At 37.8% G+C, this 15258-nt stretch overlaps 1 long non-coding RNA gene across 1 annotated transcript; it reads left to right on the top strand.

Annotated features, from left to right (window-relative positions):
* The first annotated feature begins 5606 nt into the window (after positions 1 to 5606).
* LOC141743976 (uncharacterized) lies at positions 5607 to 15010 on the top strand. Its single transcript, XR_012587295.1, has 3 exons — positions 5607 to 5764; positions 8382 to 8584; positions 13615 to 15010. It is a non-coding gene; the product is annotated as an uncharacterized LOC141743976 (long non-coding RNA).
* The last annotated feature ends 248 nt before the right edge of the window (positions 15011 to 15258 follow it).

Here is a 15258-nt window from a genome sequence, read left to right as displayed (position 1 = left end):
CAAATTGTTTCACTTTTATCTAAAAAGAATGTTTAATTGACCTGAAACGTTCTTTTTCCAGTACAATTTCATAAAAGATTTGTACATTTTGGGTTTTCAATTAAGTTTGTAATGGGAAAAGAAAATCCATGTACTCCCTCATGAAATGAAAAATTGAGTTAGTATAAAACTGCTGTTGCGTTATTATGTGTCTAAGGCCATTGAGTAGAGAAATGAATAAAAAGAACAATGAAGCTGACACTACTCAGCATTAATGAAAATGACACTGCTCAGTTAAAGAAAACAATACAAAAATCTGTAGAAGATTCCTTTTTTTTTCTAGTCCCCTTGCTTCTTCAGTCAGTTGATGAACTTTATGATATCATGAGAAGAGATCTCTTTTTGTACAAGAAGTTAAGGCAAACACCCTACTACTATTCCTACAAGCACGTGTGTGTGCACAGACAGGTGGGTAGACAGATGTATGTATAAAGTTCCTGTAAGTCTGCCAGAGTCCAGTAGTCTCTGACCAGCTTCTTTTAGGTATTCCACATGTGACGTGTAATGTTTAATATCAAACCTACTAATTTGAAGGTGTTTGATGTTATGTGGGATTTTTGATTCGTCAGAATAATACCAAGTGTACCGAAATCACAAGTTACACTTAGCAAAATACAGCAATTGGAATTCAAGGTTCAATGGCAATACCAAAGTGACCCTGTTACCAATCTCTAGAATATGCTCGCTGTCATGATGCTGGGCATCCCCAGGCACTGGGAAGGATGATATGGGTTGAAGCACCTCAAACCTGCTACTCTCTTAAAAATCCTTGTATTAAATTGTTCAGTTTTATACACTGATGGGACTGAGCCACATATACACTCCCTTCCATACTGGTCTGGCTAACTCAGGGAGACAGTCACCCTCTTAGTGAACTCAAGGAGAAACATTTACACCACCAGCTGATCTGCTCAACTGCTGAAAGCTCAGATCCTCCAGTCCCCTTTGTATTGAAACCAAGTCAGCTTTCTTTGCAGCAGCTGGGGTCAGTCACACCCTACATTACATTATTCCCCAATCTTCACAGCACAATGCCCTTGCCCATCTCCTTTGAGCCTTCTTCTGTTTTAGGGGTTTATTGGTCAGCCACAAAGTAAAAAAGGGATGGAAAGTCTTTTAACCATTTCTTGGATTTCAAGCCCAAATCTACAGTGACTTTCAAAGGTGAAGATATAATACAGTATCAAGTAGGATTTGCTCAGTCTTTGCTTTCTTTTGATTGTAGGAACAGCTGTTTGTTTTGCACTGATGATTTTCATCCTAAGAGGACTATGGGCTAGAAATTTCTAATTCATGCTACAGTAAGTCAGCTATGCTCTGCATGGAAGATGTGGGAGAAGGGAGGGCTGGTCAAAGAGTTTTAGCTATAGTCTTGGTTTTATTTTTTATTTATACTGATTTGCATGTATCCTTAAACAATTCAAACATTTAAAGCAAAATGTGTTTATAGACTGCCATTTTATGCCGTAGGTTGAATGCGCCCTTAGCTACAAATAAGATATGCAAACATATCAACCACAGCTGAACAGATTCATGCACACATGAAGTATGGCAATTTGGCATAGTTATTTAATATTATATAGGAGGAAGATCCTAGAGCAAGTAAACATTCAGGAAGAAATTAATATCAATCTGGAATAAATGGAATAAATCATTAAAAGTGGTCTCTACAACCCATTTGTTTAAAAAAGGACATCTAGCAAATGGTTTTCTCCATAATATGTTTCAAAAAAGAGGCTGCATTGTGAATAACACTAATTGTTATTGACAGGTCATAAAACTGACTCAATTTCTGTGTTTCAAATACGAGGATTCACTTTCTGCCAAAGGTTTGGGACTGATCCCGACCTGCTTTCCTGTATAAAGATTTCACATGCACCGGCTGTTATTAAAATGTGAAAGTGATAAAAGTGAAACCTAAATAAACCGTTTACTGATTTTTGAGGTGTTTAGGCATAAAAACTGTAGGAAAAGGTGCAAGTAGGTTAAAAAGTTTGACGTGCTTAAAAAAAAAAAAGGCAAGAAAACCTAGTTGGATTTCCTGCATATACAGGTCATAGAATTTCATCAGAGTCCTGCAACAGGACAACAGCTCTGCACAGGCTATAGGCTATCTCTTGGTTTAAGCTCCTATAAATTAAGAATGTGCATGCTGTTAAGTGAATAATTCCAAGGGTTTCTTGCCTCCTCTGGCAAAAACACCCAAGCTTTTTGATTTTAAAACTTACAGTCATTAAATTCTGTTATACCATGCAGGCTGCTACTATTAAAAATTTTATACCCATTTAGGTCCCTGCAGATCAGGAGCAATTCATCCCGTATCCTTCTCTGCGTTAACCAAAATAATCCCTCAGTCTGAAATGGGTGTTCCAGATCCTGGATAATACTTGTGACTTTTTCATGAACTCTTTCCGGTATGTCAACACTCTTTCTAAGTGGAGGATAAAGACGCTAAATTTGACCAATGTAATTGGTCTCCAAAGGTAATGGACTAAGGAATTTAGTACTAGTCAATAAATAAGGAAATGTTTATTTTAGGAATGTCAGGCATGTGGCTTTCAGAGAGGAGGTTGCAATTAGACACTGTCAGAGGAAAAAAAAAAGAAATCCAGTATAATCTGCATTCTGATGTCTCCACAGAGAGTTTGATATGTAACCCATGGTACCAAATGGGACTCTCGCAACTGACTTGAACAGCTTTGGATCAGGCCTTAAGTGGATCAGGAGGTTTTATGTAAAGCTAGGGAAACACCCAAGGACTTTGCCAACCTCTGGTGAAACCAAAATTTTGCATGCTGTTTTTCACTGCTCGTGAAAGCTCTGAAGACAGGCAACAAGAATGATGAAAGGATTAAAAGATAAAAGATATGCAGGGAACTGGAAAGAGCTAGATGCATGCAGTTTAAAGAGAAGAAGGCTTAAGAGATGCACAACTACTCTGTAAATTCCTTCCAGGAACTAATATATCATCCTGCAGTTTCTCTGGGAATAACCTCTCCTCAGCTTATTCAAATACAAGATACACAGAAAGGAAATAATGTGATGTGCGCTCTAATGTGCAGCCACTGTCCTTTTTATGAGAAAATTCCTCCCCTTCCTCCTTGTAATCTGTTTCTCAGTTGGGTCACTTTCCTGGTTTATTTCAACTCAGCTCAGAGCTTTGCAATTGAGTTCAGTAGGAGAGAAGTATTTGTAAGTTAAAAGGATTAGTTTCTTTGAGCTCTGGGTACCAGTATTCCTAAAATATAGAAGGAAAATAAGTATTTGTGTGAATTAGAGAATAATAAAGCATCTTTACTCTTCCTTGTCTCTGTCCATGATAAAGAGTAGAGCTGAAATCTTCGTCCCAAAAAAGAGTATGACAGAATTCCCACTGAGTTCAATAGCGTCTATTATTGAATTTTTCATTAACATTTATCATTTTCCCCCCTTAGCAGTTCAACAATGGCAAAACAGTCTGTGTAATTCATTGCACATACAAAATATGCATATAGAGCTCTTGGCAGAACAAGCTCTTGCATAACATAAAAGCTACATAATTCATTTATATAATGCAGTAAGGGATGGGCAGCATATGTGCATATATACATACTCACATACACCCCTTGTGGGTATCCAAAGCTACAGGATGTTCTGGGGACAAAGGAGCCTAAAGCCAGAAATTTAACATCTCGTGTGTTGATGCTTATTACTTATTTCCGTGACATATGTATATATGCTCAAAAGTTCAGTATTTTTATTCATCATAAAAATATGCCTTCTTATTTCCACTATTTATTTTTCTTGATCTTCTCACTTAGAGAGTAGGTTGTGTAAATAAGTTACATCAATCCCATATAAAAATGATCCTCAGCTGTTCATCTCAGGTACTACGCGTATGTACGTCTACCTATGCATATATAAGCATATAGAGATCTAAAGTGTATACCCATCCTGAAGAATTAGAAATATTTGACAGTGTAGATATTCTGCGACTGCTTTGAATTCTCTGTGTAAAGTCACAAGGAAAGACTTTATAACCCTGGATTATAGGTTTGCTACATCTTAGAACCAATATCTGGGGCTTCAATCTATTTGCAAAAGTATTGCATTTTTGTCAAGAAGGATAATTAGCTGTAGCTTTTTGGGAACCCAGTGGATACCACTTTCAAAATAACATTCCGCTGCACTTTTTTCTACTTTATTTTCTCTTAAGTGGATATGCAGTGGTGAATACACTCAAATCTCCTGCAAACCTCCCCTAGCCTTTTATCTATTATATCTCCATAAGTATAAAAATACCCACCTAATTGCAAAGTCTAATATATTTATTTTGGCTTTGCTTCTCATCACAGCAGTCATTGAATTCTTGATGATGACAGCCAAATCTCTGTTGATAATATAGTTAAGCTTCATAACTAAAATAAAAACGATAGTATCTCTAAGTACAATTAAAAAAATTAATTCCTTCCTTATCTTTTACTACATTCATGATTTCTAGCCAAACTGGTGTTTTAACATTCATTAATTATGTCAATCACCTGTAGGAAAGTGATTTTACATACTTCAGAACAATACCTGAGAATAGGGAAGTCAGATGTCTGTTACTAAACTTAACCTTGATGTGAGTTCCTGAGCAGTCATTAGGGACTTTTATAAGTATTGTGAGTCATTCTGAGTATTCCTTAAACTTTCTGAGGCACAACTTGTAAGTTAATTTCTGTTTGCAATAATTTTCCTTAGGAGAAGTCACATTGGTCCGGTGGGAACAGCTATTCCATTTGTGCTTGCCCAAATTGTTTGACGACTTTGGAACAAGATGCTGAATTCCTCATAATTTTTCTCTCTTGCAAAGAAAGAGCAGCCCATGCTTTACTTTTTTTTTTTTTTTTTTTTTTTCTTATAAGTAAGCAGTGGCAACTAGCCTTCATATCTGACTGTGGGCGGGTTTCAGAGCTTCCACTATTCAGAAAAGCCAGACTTCATGAAGGAGACCACCCCTGAGCAGTGCATCAGAGACACTGGAGGTAGCCTGTGAGAATGATGAGGCTTTGATAGCAGGTTGAGAACAGGATGGCTTCTCAGACATGCATTGACTCGGAGGCCTTTACATCATGATGTGCAATGAAAAATAGATACTATTGTCTTCCTTAATCTTGCCTACTCTGCCCAAGGTATGTGGTTTTTAGCAGGTGCCCCCAGTGTTGTAGTATGATTGCACTTGGGCATGGTGTGGGCAAGTTTGGAGGTTTTGCCATATTCCAAGTTTTCTCAACATATTTCAGTTAAGCATATGTATCCAGGACGTAGGGCTTACTCACAGTCTGGACAGTAATACTCAGTACTGCAGAGAAGGATGAAAACACCTGTACTTGGCAGAGGCTTATGGAAGATAATTGACTGAAAGGAAAGACGGCCATATTCATAACACATCCAAGCATTCAACCTTGAATGAAACTGCCTGCAGCATGAGTTGATTCCCATTTTTTAGTTCTGCTTTAATTCTTCCTCCCAGTGAACGCTTCCTCCCAGCAGCCATAAATAAAGCAAAAGGTATTATGCAAGGTCAGATTTTTCCTTGTTTTCAGGAGCAAAAGTTATTCCTCGCCACTTGCAGTTCTCCTTTTTCATCATCTTCACCTCTCTCCTGTAAGAAATCAAAGCCTGTTGTCTTAATCCTCCACGGTGCTGAGCAGAGTTACATGAGAAGAGGTTTACAGAAGAGAAGAATGTGGCTATTTTTAAGGTAAAATGCTTCTGCTTCCACAAAAGTGGCATGAAATTTATATAATTTTAAGCACTCCCAGCAGTAATTCACTCAGCAAATATTTAGTTCAGTTTTCGTTGTATATCCTCTCATTCATGGATCTTAACTTTTCAACAGTTCTTGACAGTCATTTCCTGTCCTGGCATCAAGTCTTTTCTTCCTTCTTTCATTTTAACATTGTTTGAGTACAGTATGTTTTGCTGGTTTTGAACAACTGAGCTTTTCGGTTAAGATGTCTTGGGCTTATATATGGGTTTCTACTGTTTTTGTGGAACGGAGGAAAACTGAGGAGGAGACTGACTGAGTGGCTCTACATAGAGGTAAAAGGAAATTCACCACACGTTTTTTAGAACTGCATCTGGTGAAGTGTTTTGTATACATTTTTTAAAAGGATATAAAGATCAACTGAATTTCTCTAGCCAAAATAGAATGCAGTTAAAAATACAGATTTTAGTTGGTACATGCTAATTCTTTGGCTGAAGGGCCTGAAGGTGAGATACAATCCCTCTTAATAAGATACATTTTGCAGGACTGTCTGTAGTAAACACCTCAAATTATACTTGAGGAAGGCTGCTATTTTGTAACTAATGGTTTTGTTTAGTCTGAAAATAGATAAGCAATATCATTTATGAGGCTTTCAAATAAGTTGGGTACTTTAAACACATCCATATCATTTCTTTTTGAACAGATATATGACTTTATTCAAGTTATGTATAGTGTGGAGGATCTTTTGTGGTCTCCCTTTGCTGGGCTACACTTCATTAAGGGAACATCTCTTTTGTGTAACAGTGGCTTGAGTGAAATAGCCTGAGTGTGTTCTAAGGAGCTTATAGCAAAAACTGGAGCACTGGGGACTCAGGAATCAAGGAGGCAGTAGAGATGAAGGTCAGATAGCTCCATCTCAGAGTTAATTTGCCACTGCCTTGCATAAGAAGTGACCCTTGACAATGGCCTGCTAAGCTTTCACTCCAGAAGCATAAATGATTGTGTAAGTACAAGGCAGCCATGCTCTTTTTTCCCTGCTATGCTTCACTTTCTTTCACTAACTCCTTGCTGCCTCTCAGCCCACATAAGACCCAGAGAAGGAGCTGCACCTTCCTCTCAAGCTTGATGGTGTGTGTCTGCAGTAAACCCTGTGACCATTCCCTACCTGGCCCCTCGCAGGCACAGCTCAGGGTATTTGCCTGGGCGAATTTCCTTTTGCTGAAGAATATGTAACAATAGGCATCACATCACAAAAGGATATAAAACACTAAGCGTTACGTCACACAGTTGTACAAAGCTAAGCAAAAGCTAAAGCAACCCAGATAGCGGACACAGCTGATCATTAGGTAATTTCTGCAATGAAACAAAGCTGCAGGCAGGCGAAGAGAAGTCCAGGCAACGGCTGACAAACCCTGGGGCCGGTGCTGTTAGCTTCACACAGAACTGGTGGCCACACCGTATCAACTGTCTGCACAATTCTGTGATTCTTCACAGCCAACTTAGATACGTGCCCACTCTAGAGCGCCTTGCAGTCTTTAAGCGGGGTAGCAGTGTTGGAGAAGACCTCACACTGACCTTTAATTTCATCTTAAAAGAAAGTTGCTGATAGATTGCTGATCTTTGCCATCTATTCATATGCTTCAGTTTAGAATGTGTTTAACGTTGTATTTCACAGGCACTGATCTTCAAGTATGAAATACACTGTATAAAAATCTGAGCTGATATCCATGTAGAAAATTTATACACAGTGAGAATTAGTCAGCCGCTTTCCATCTACCTAGAGGCATGAACGCCAAGAATACTTCAGACTAAAGGATTTATTGATCCTAATGTAGCTGCCATATTCAATCAAGAAAGTCTGAAAGGAGTAAATAGGCATCTGCAGACTGATTCTCCTTTAAGGTTTTCCCAGTAGCATACGCTGGTAACCATTATATAATAATTACTTCCCAAATAAACTGCCAAATAAGACTGACATTCTTCACTCATGGTGAATATTACCGAACTCTTCGAGTGATATCACTGAAGCCAATGCAGACACCAGGCAATATGATAAAATTCTCAAGAATAGGGCTGTATTCGTATTTACTTAAGTCACTGATCTATTGAAAGATAAACACTTATTTTGGAAAATAAAATGCCTAGGTAAGCATTAGACTCTTGAAATTCACTAACCAAAGTGAAATGTACCAGAATGCTGTTTGTGATCTCTTCCTTCTAACAGGAAATTTAATAGCAACAGGTGACAGTGGCATTTGAAGTTATTGCTAAAAAGCATTATATCCTGCCCTGAAATATATCTTTATAGCTACTTAGAACTGTAAGTCTCTGTTAAAAATTCTCCTGGAGTGAACTGCAGTACAATACCATCTTATATCTAACAAAGTTTTGAGACCTCTCCAGCCCCCAAAAGAGCAAGAAGGCTAATTTGTATTACAGTGCCTGATATGTAGCTTAAAAGCTTGCCAAGCCATCAGTAGAATTCCCTTATGATAATCAGGAAATTATTTGATAAGGCATATGCAATTAATTACTTATTGATTGCTAGCAGCACTCTTAAACAACTAACACAGCTTACGTTGTAATCCTATGTTTATATTTCTCTTCACAGAAAAAGTATGCGGATGTTTTAAGTTTCCAGCTTGCCAGAGGATGAACCAAATCTGGCAATCGAGGTAATGCAATGACCGTGCCTCTGCCAGCTCCGTCCACCAACAGTGTCTTGTGGGTTACCATCCTGACTCGCTGCCTTTCCAATCTTACTGCTTCACAGTTTGAGCAGCAGTGATTGTTAACAGCGCGACCCATCTAAAGGTACACGTGTGCTTCAGCAGAAAATGGTATTTCAGAGAATATATCTCCACTTGCACTTCTTTCATAGTTTAATGAACAGGTCTCACACGGTAAATGACAATGTCATTTTTGCCTGGATTCTGCAAGGGGTTTTTGCAGACATCTGTTCTGGATAAATGGAAAACAATCTCTCTGGACTCATTAAAAGCAGGGCTGAATGTTTTTCTCTCTGGTGAAAAAGAACAAAAAGGTGGCACTATGAAAAAGAAGGGAGACATCACAGAGAAAAAGACATGCAGGATCTTTTACTGAATATGTTAAATTAAATATTGATTACCCACAGCACGTGTCCCCTGCCCAGCCCCTGCCCCAGGTGCAAGTTCATGTTGCCGGGTTAGGTGAGCAGCAACCGCGGCCTCGAACGAGCTTGGCGGCAGAAAGAGCCAAGCGGCTCTTGTTTGCAAAGGCAGCGTTCTGTGCAAGGTGAGAACACGGCCTACCAAGCACACGCATTGCCCGGGGCCTCCCGGCTTGTGTGTATTACACTGGGTACCCATTTTATTCTCTTAAAAATTAATGCGCGGGTGAAACTAATAATTTTACAGCTGGTAATAGAAATATGGACAGAAGTACTATAAATATTATTTTCACGTGGCATATAATTTTTGCTTTGTTTCTTCTTACTTTCCCTTCAGTTCTCTTCTATAAAACTATCCAAGTAATAGAAATAATGAATAAAATAAAGAAGAAACAGTAAAAGAAAATAACTTAAAAACAAATAAAGCAAAACAAACCTAAACCTTTCTAGTGACAGAAATACTCTCAGACATGGCAAAATATGCAAATTTAATTTGCTTCATAGAAGAGGATGTTACTAGATGAGTGCTTCAATAGCTGACCCATGGCGTATCTTGAATAAATAGCTGTTTGAAGATATGAGTAGCTTGATGGAAGCAGTTGTCCTCAAGATGGTCTAAATACCTCATGCTGTGTTCATTAAGGACATCACTCAGAGCACTGTGTTAGGATTCATGGGGTTCTCTGCTCAATTTGATCATCTTTAGAAGCTCACAAGATCACAGGCCAGATTCATCAAAGCAAGGGATAAAAGAGATTTTCCTTTGTACCGCCTGGATGTAGAGCTATTTTAAATTAAACAATATTTTAATAAATTTAGTTTTCATTTCATTAATAGTTTTGCCTTTCATAGTCAGTCATCCTTAGCAGCAAGTATAATATTAAAAGTTATGTACTTGTTTATATATAATATATATATTTATATATAATTTTCAATTTTATATTGAAACTTTTCTGCAATTATCTGGTAGATAATGCTGCTAATTTGTGACTGTCTTAATATAATAATAATAGAGCCTCTTAATACCAATTTTTTTCCATCCATGATGTAATTTGCATAAGATGATAGACTGCTGTTTGGACTTTTAAATTAGTAAAAGGACAAGATTACTCTAATGAGAGCCGGGTTTAGGATCCTGTCATCTCAGTTTATGAGGGTCTATGATTGTTTAGACTAAAAATGTGAAGGAAAATCATGACTGTCAAAGTTTTAATGGGGATACAGTACAAATAATGAGATTTGGAGTTAGAGCATACTTGAAAATGTCAGGACCCAATAAAACCTGGGAGCGCCTGCACTGAAGAACAATCACTTCTTTTTTGGAACCCATTATCTGGGTGACATCTAGAGTTTATTATAAAAGATGATTTACTCGCACAAGAGACAGCTTTTCTGTGAAAGTAAATTATAGCGGTTGAAAATGTTTTATTCAGCATTGATAGACTATTTTTATATAGGAAATCACTACAACAGTTTCCTTTGGGATTTGTACTTCAGGTGTGTCCTTCTGCCATTTTCTCCAGAGGCTGATTTGCCAGCTAAGATATTTTTCCCTGTATTTATTCTTGCTTGGACTACAGAATAACAGAATCCCATAACAACAGTACATTATTGGAAATACTGACTTGGACAACACAGTCCATGAAGGAGATTGGGGGCATAACTACTGGTACATGCTTTACATTTAGGAAAGATGCTGATTTTTCCCAATATGAATAGAAAATCGAAACACTGAAAATTCTACACAGAAACATGTCTTATCCTCCCCCTCCAAAAGTAATGTTTTGTTGAAAACTTATCAGAAAAAAAGATAATTTTATGAAGGGGTTTTTTTTTTTTTTTTTGCAACCCTAGAAGTAACGTCAGGACTGATTCTTCTAAACTTGAGATGGAGAATCAAGTTAGAGTATTCCTGTTACAGGCACAGAAAATTAAAAAATAAAGAATAATAAGAAAGTAATTTAAAATTTCCTTCAAACTGCTTCTTGCCACTGTATAATTAGACATATATTTACTAATCGCTGACTATTCCCAAGTTTACTGGTGCTTAAATTACTGTCCAATATCTCATTAATGTTGATGCCACATTAAAACCCCCTCTGAATGCTCAATTAGAAGACATCTTATCTAGAAACTTTGCAGGCAAGGGCAACAAGTACCAAGAAGCAGAAGTTAATTGTAAATGCTTTCAGACAAATCGTTACCATTGAAGATATTTGTGTATCAGTTGCCATGACGTTTGAGAGCCATGCTCACCCACATGCATCGCTACTTCTGAGCATGTGTAAATTATTCTATTACAACAACCAGTTAAGTACATTTGTGAACAGAGATGTCTCTAAGAATAAATGTCTTTTAGCATTTTAAAGAGAAAATGGCAGGTTTCCTGTCCATCAGAGGAAAACATTCCTGATTGTTTACCTAATTGAGATAGAGTGTTATTGTGGAAGAAAGATGGGAGAGCAAGATGCAACTTTGCTTAAGACATCTCAGTACTAACTATGTCCAGCTTCTTTCCAGAAACAAGGCTTAATCAATCCACAACAAGAACTAAGCATGTAAATGGTATTGGCACCTTCATTCGACACTTAGGCACTCATAAAAACATATGAAAGGCCAAATTGGGGTAAACCAAAGAGCCATCTACTCTGGTAGCCTGTCTTTGACAGAGATCACAGATAGGTGTCTATGGAACAGTAAGAGAAACAATATATTTAAGTCACCAGGAACAAGCTATGAGGGGAGTAAAAAAAAAAAAAAAAAAAAAAAGGCAAGAAAGAAAACACATATTAAATATCATCATCTCCTTTGTCTTTTGATAAGCTAAAAGCAAGTGGAAGTTTTTATTCTCTGGCAAACATGATGGTTATGGTAAACATGCTTTGTTCGACCTGTCAGAGAACTGATGGTCTGAAATCAAACCCTTGTTACGGGGATGCTACTTTAAAGCTTAGAAAGAGTGAATTAATTAAAAATACCAAATGTATAATAAATGTCTTTATAATATAGCGTCTTAAATAGAAGGCCTCTTTCATCAGTCAAGCTATTTTTGTCAGTGTCCTTTTCTGTTACTACTGGTATTAAGTCTAGAAACAATACATAGTGTCATAAAACCTGCTTTTTGATACCCAAAAAACATTAACTCTGACCTGTCCTGGGCATTTTCTTGCATTTGTGTCTCTGAATTGTACCTTGAACATTAGTTTAACCAAAAGGTTTTTTGCTTAATATGTGTACACAAGGCACACAGTTCACTGCACTCTTAAAGTTCATCAGTTTACTGCCAAATAAACTTTATTTTAATATTCAGCTTACTGCACTTAGTATCTGGCTTTTGAATTAAGCACTGCTTTTATGGCTGCAACCTTTTAAAGGGGTAAATGTGCACTCCTATTCCCTTCCTCACAATTTCTGTCATTTTTCTTTCTTGCATTAAGCAGAATTGCCTTCTATAAGGAGTTTTGCTAGTATAACTTCCTTAGTGTCTGCAGTATTGCGTAGCATGATAAGGCCTCATTTACATAGATGAAGTAAATTTCCCTTCTTTATTTGCTCTCGAAGCCAGTGGGAGCTATGTCCATATACCTGATGGCATTATTTAGTTATTAGACATTAAAGCAGAGAGTTGTGGGAAAAGCAACAAACACACTATGAAATTAGGAGGCTTCTCAGAGAATTCACAGCAGCCATTTTCAGCAATTGAGAGATATTGGAGAGATTATTCTTCAGGGATCACGGATGATTTACAGATGGAGAATAAAGGGAATAGGTGAAAACGATTCTGTTCATCTCAGCCTCTGTCTATCCAGGAATTCCCATGTTTTCTTGGAATACCTATGTAGTCCATAGGTATTTCTCGGAGTTCCTATGTAGTGAAGAGCCTTTGCTCTTCGCTTGGAATTCCTATGTAGTGAAGAGCCTTTGCTCTTCGATCCACACAAAAGCATGTAACTTCTACCATTATCTATGTTTCATCTTTCTAATATGCTGAAAGTTGTGTTTTTAAGACTAGATTAAAAAGGCAAAGGCCATAGGGGAAGTAGACTAACTGTGCAGTTCTGTGAGGAAGGACCATGGGTTTGTGCCTTTTTCTTGACAGGCTTTGATGTCTCAAGCCTGGTGATCTCCAGCTGAAATTTTTCTGTATTTGGGACGCTTGCATATCCTCTGCCCTCTATGCATTTGTGTGTTAAGTAAGGCATAAGTGAAAGGTATAACCTGTGTTGAGGATCTTATCAAACTTTTCTTTTGCAGGCTGGCTTTTCCTGAGTTCTGTAGAACCTTAATTATCGTCAGGGCTTTAACCTTTATATCAGATTCTGAGAAAACAGACAGTGTGACGTGCACGGCCACAAAAATACATTGATAGCATGATAGAATATAAACTTTGTTTCTGGAGGAAACAAAGATAGAATCAGTCTCATATGCTACAAACATGCCTAATATGCTACAAATCCACTGAACCCAAAGCACCTTTTTCATGGTCAATGAATTAGCACATTTAATAATTTTCTTCCTCTTCTTATTATGGAATCATAGTAATTAATTTTCTAATGGTCTGTTATTAATATGAATTCTATATAACAACGTATTCCTTCTCACATAGTTTGAATTGCTCTGTGCTTTCTTTTGTGCTGCTCTCTTAAATTATTGACAGATGCTTTCTGACCTACCTTCTGCTCTTCCTCCACAGCCTGAAGGCTTTAGGTTATTGAGCCATACTTGGTAGCTCTGGAAACTGCAATTGCTTTCGCTTTTGTCATGATGCTGCTTCAACAGTCCTGTCGCTGCAAGAGACCACTTTCATTGCCTGATGGGTCAAGTATTTAGATCATCACAGTTATGAAGCCACATTGTATAATGACTCAACAAGTAGCTTATATTTGCTCTGACTGGACTGTAATACGTTGAATGCCAAAGTACATTGTCCTCCTCATGAGCCTATTTATTTTGCTTCATAAAATATTGAAGAGCACAAAGGATTCTGCCAAAAGCAACTCTTCTCTTCTCCTAAGGGGTCCTCCTTGGATTTCTTATGCAGACTGTGGACAGACTTTGATTGAACTCAGTGGGTCAGACCCCAATAAGCAGCAATACGATAGAGGAACTTATTTTTCCTCAAGGCATCTTGAAAGAAGTATTTTTCAATAACACAAGTTAAACACATAGTATTTAGTGCCCTGATTATCAAAGGCTTGTGATGAGAGGAAATATGATTAAGTAAGCATGAATTGAGGAAACCACCTGAGAAAAAGCCCACAGTAAAAAAGATCTATGGAAACAACACTTTATGGACATTTGCTGTGTGCACTTATGGCACTATATCAATAAAATAATAACCTAGAAGGAGCTGTCTCCCATTTGCAAGAAATACAGAGACAGTGTTCTAAAGAGTCTTGTGTATATAATAAAAGATAACGTGTGATGGCACACAATATATTGAACAGAAAGGGTGAAAAGAAATCCTGATACCCTTATTTTACTTTTCAGCATTCATCTGCACATTTCTGAATATTATGAAAATGGGGTATCAAATTGTATTTATTTCTCTACAAGCCAGCTGGACTAGTAATGAAATTCAGTTCCGCTTCTTTTCCCAACTGTTCCTACAAATGGTGTGAGAAGGAGATGTGGGTATGTCTGATGTACTTTGCATTGAAGTACACTGGGCTTCAGGACTCTGACTGGGCCTCCTGGGTCTCTGGAAGGACATACATCATAACAATAGAAAAGCCCAGCAGATGCCCAGGAATAAAGTTTCTTCTCCTCTGCCTGATGTTGTGGCCTACTGGTCAAGGCACTGCTGATACGGCTGGGACCTTTCTTTACATCTCTGTTTTTCAGGGCAGGATTTGAGAATGAGGTTCTGTGTGCACCTGCGTTTCTCTCTTGGTTTTATTATCTCGAAGTTAAAACTCACATCTGTCATTTCCATGTTGAGTAGGAACTACTGAAGGCTCCTAGTCTGTGTCATACATCAAGAGGGACAGGTTTCCACTCCGGGGAAATCTGGAAGGCAGAATCATCTACTGCTTCCTGGGGGACCTTCTAAGTTCTCAGTGAAACTGGTATTTTTACATTACATGCACCGTCAGGATCCCTGAGCGACTGACTATTTTCTAAAGTGTGAGAGTGTTAGATCTTTTTATCTTCTAAATAATTGTTTGGGGATAGCAGTTGTGTGATACAGAATAACGTTGGCTTTACTAAAGTGAATATAGGCTTATAAAAGCATTAATGAGCATGGGCTCTGCCCTACCTTTCCACACTAAAAAGCTTCCAGGCATCTACCTGGTACTTTTCAAGGGATGTTTTTCTGACCCCCCCCCCCTCCCCC

Source organism: Larus michahellis, chromosome 5 (assembly GCF_964199755.1).
Source record: "Larus michahellis chromosome 5, bLarMic1.1, whole genome shotgun sequence".
Lineage (NCBI taxonomy): Eukaryota > Metazoa > Chordata > Aves > Charadriiformes > Laridae > Larus > Larus michahellis.
Note: the sequence above shows the minus strand (reverse complement) of the source record. Positions and strands in the feature narration are given on the sequence as shown.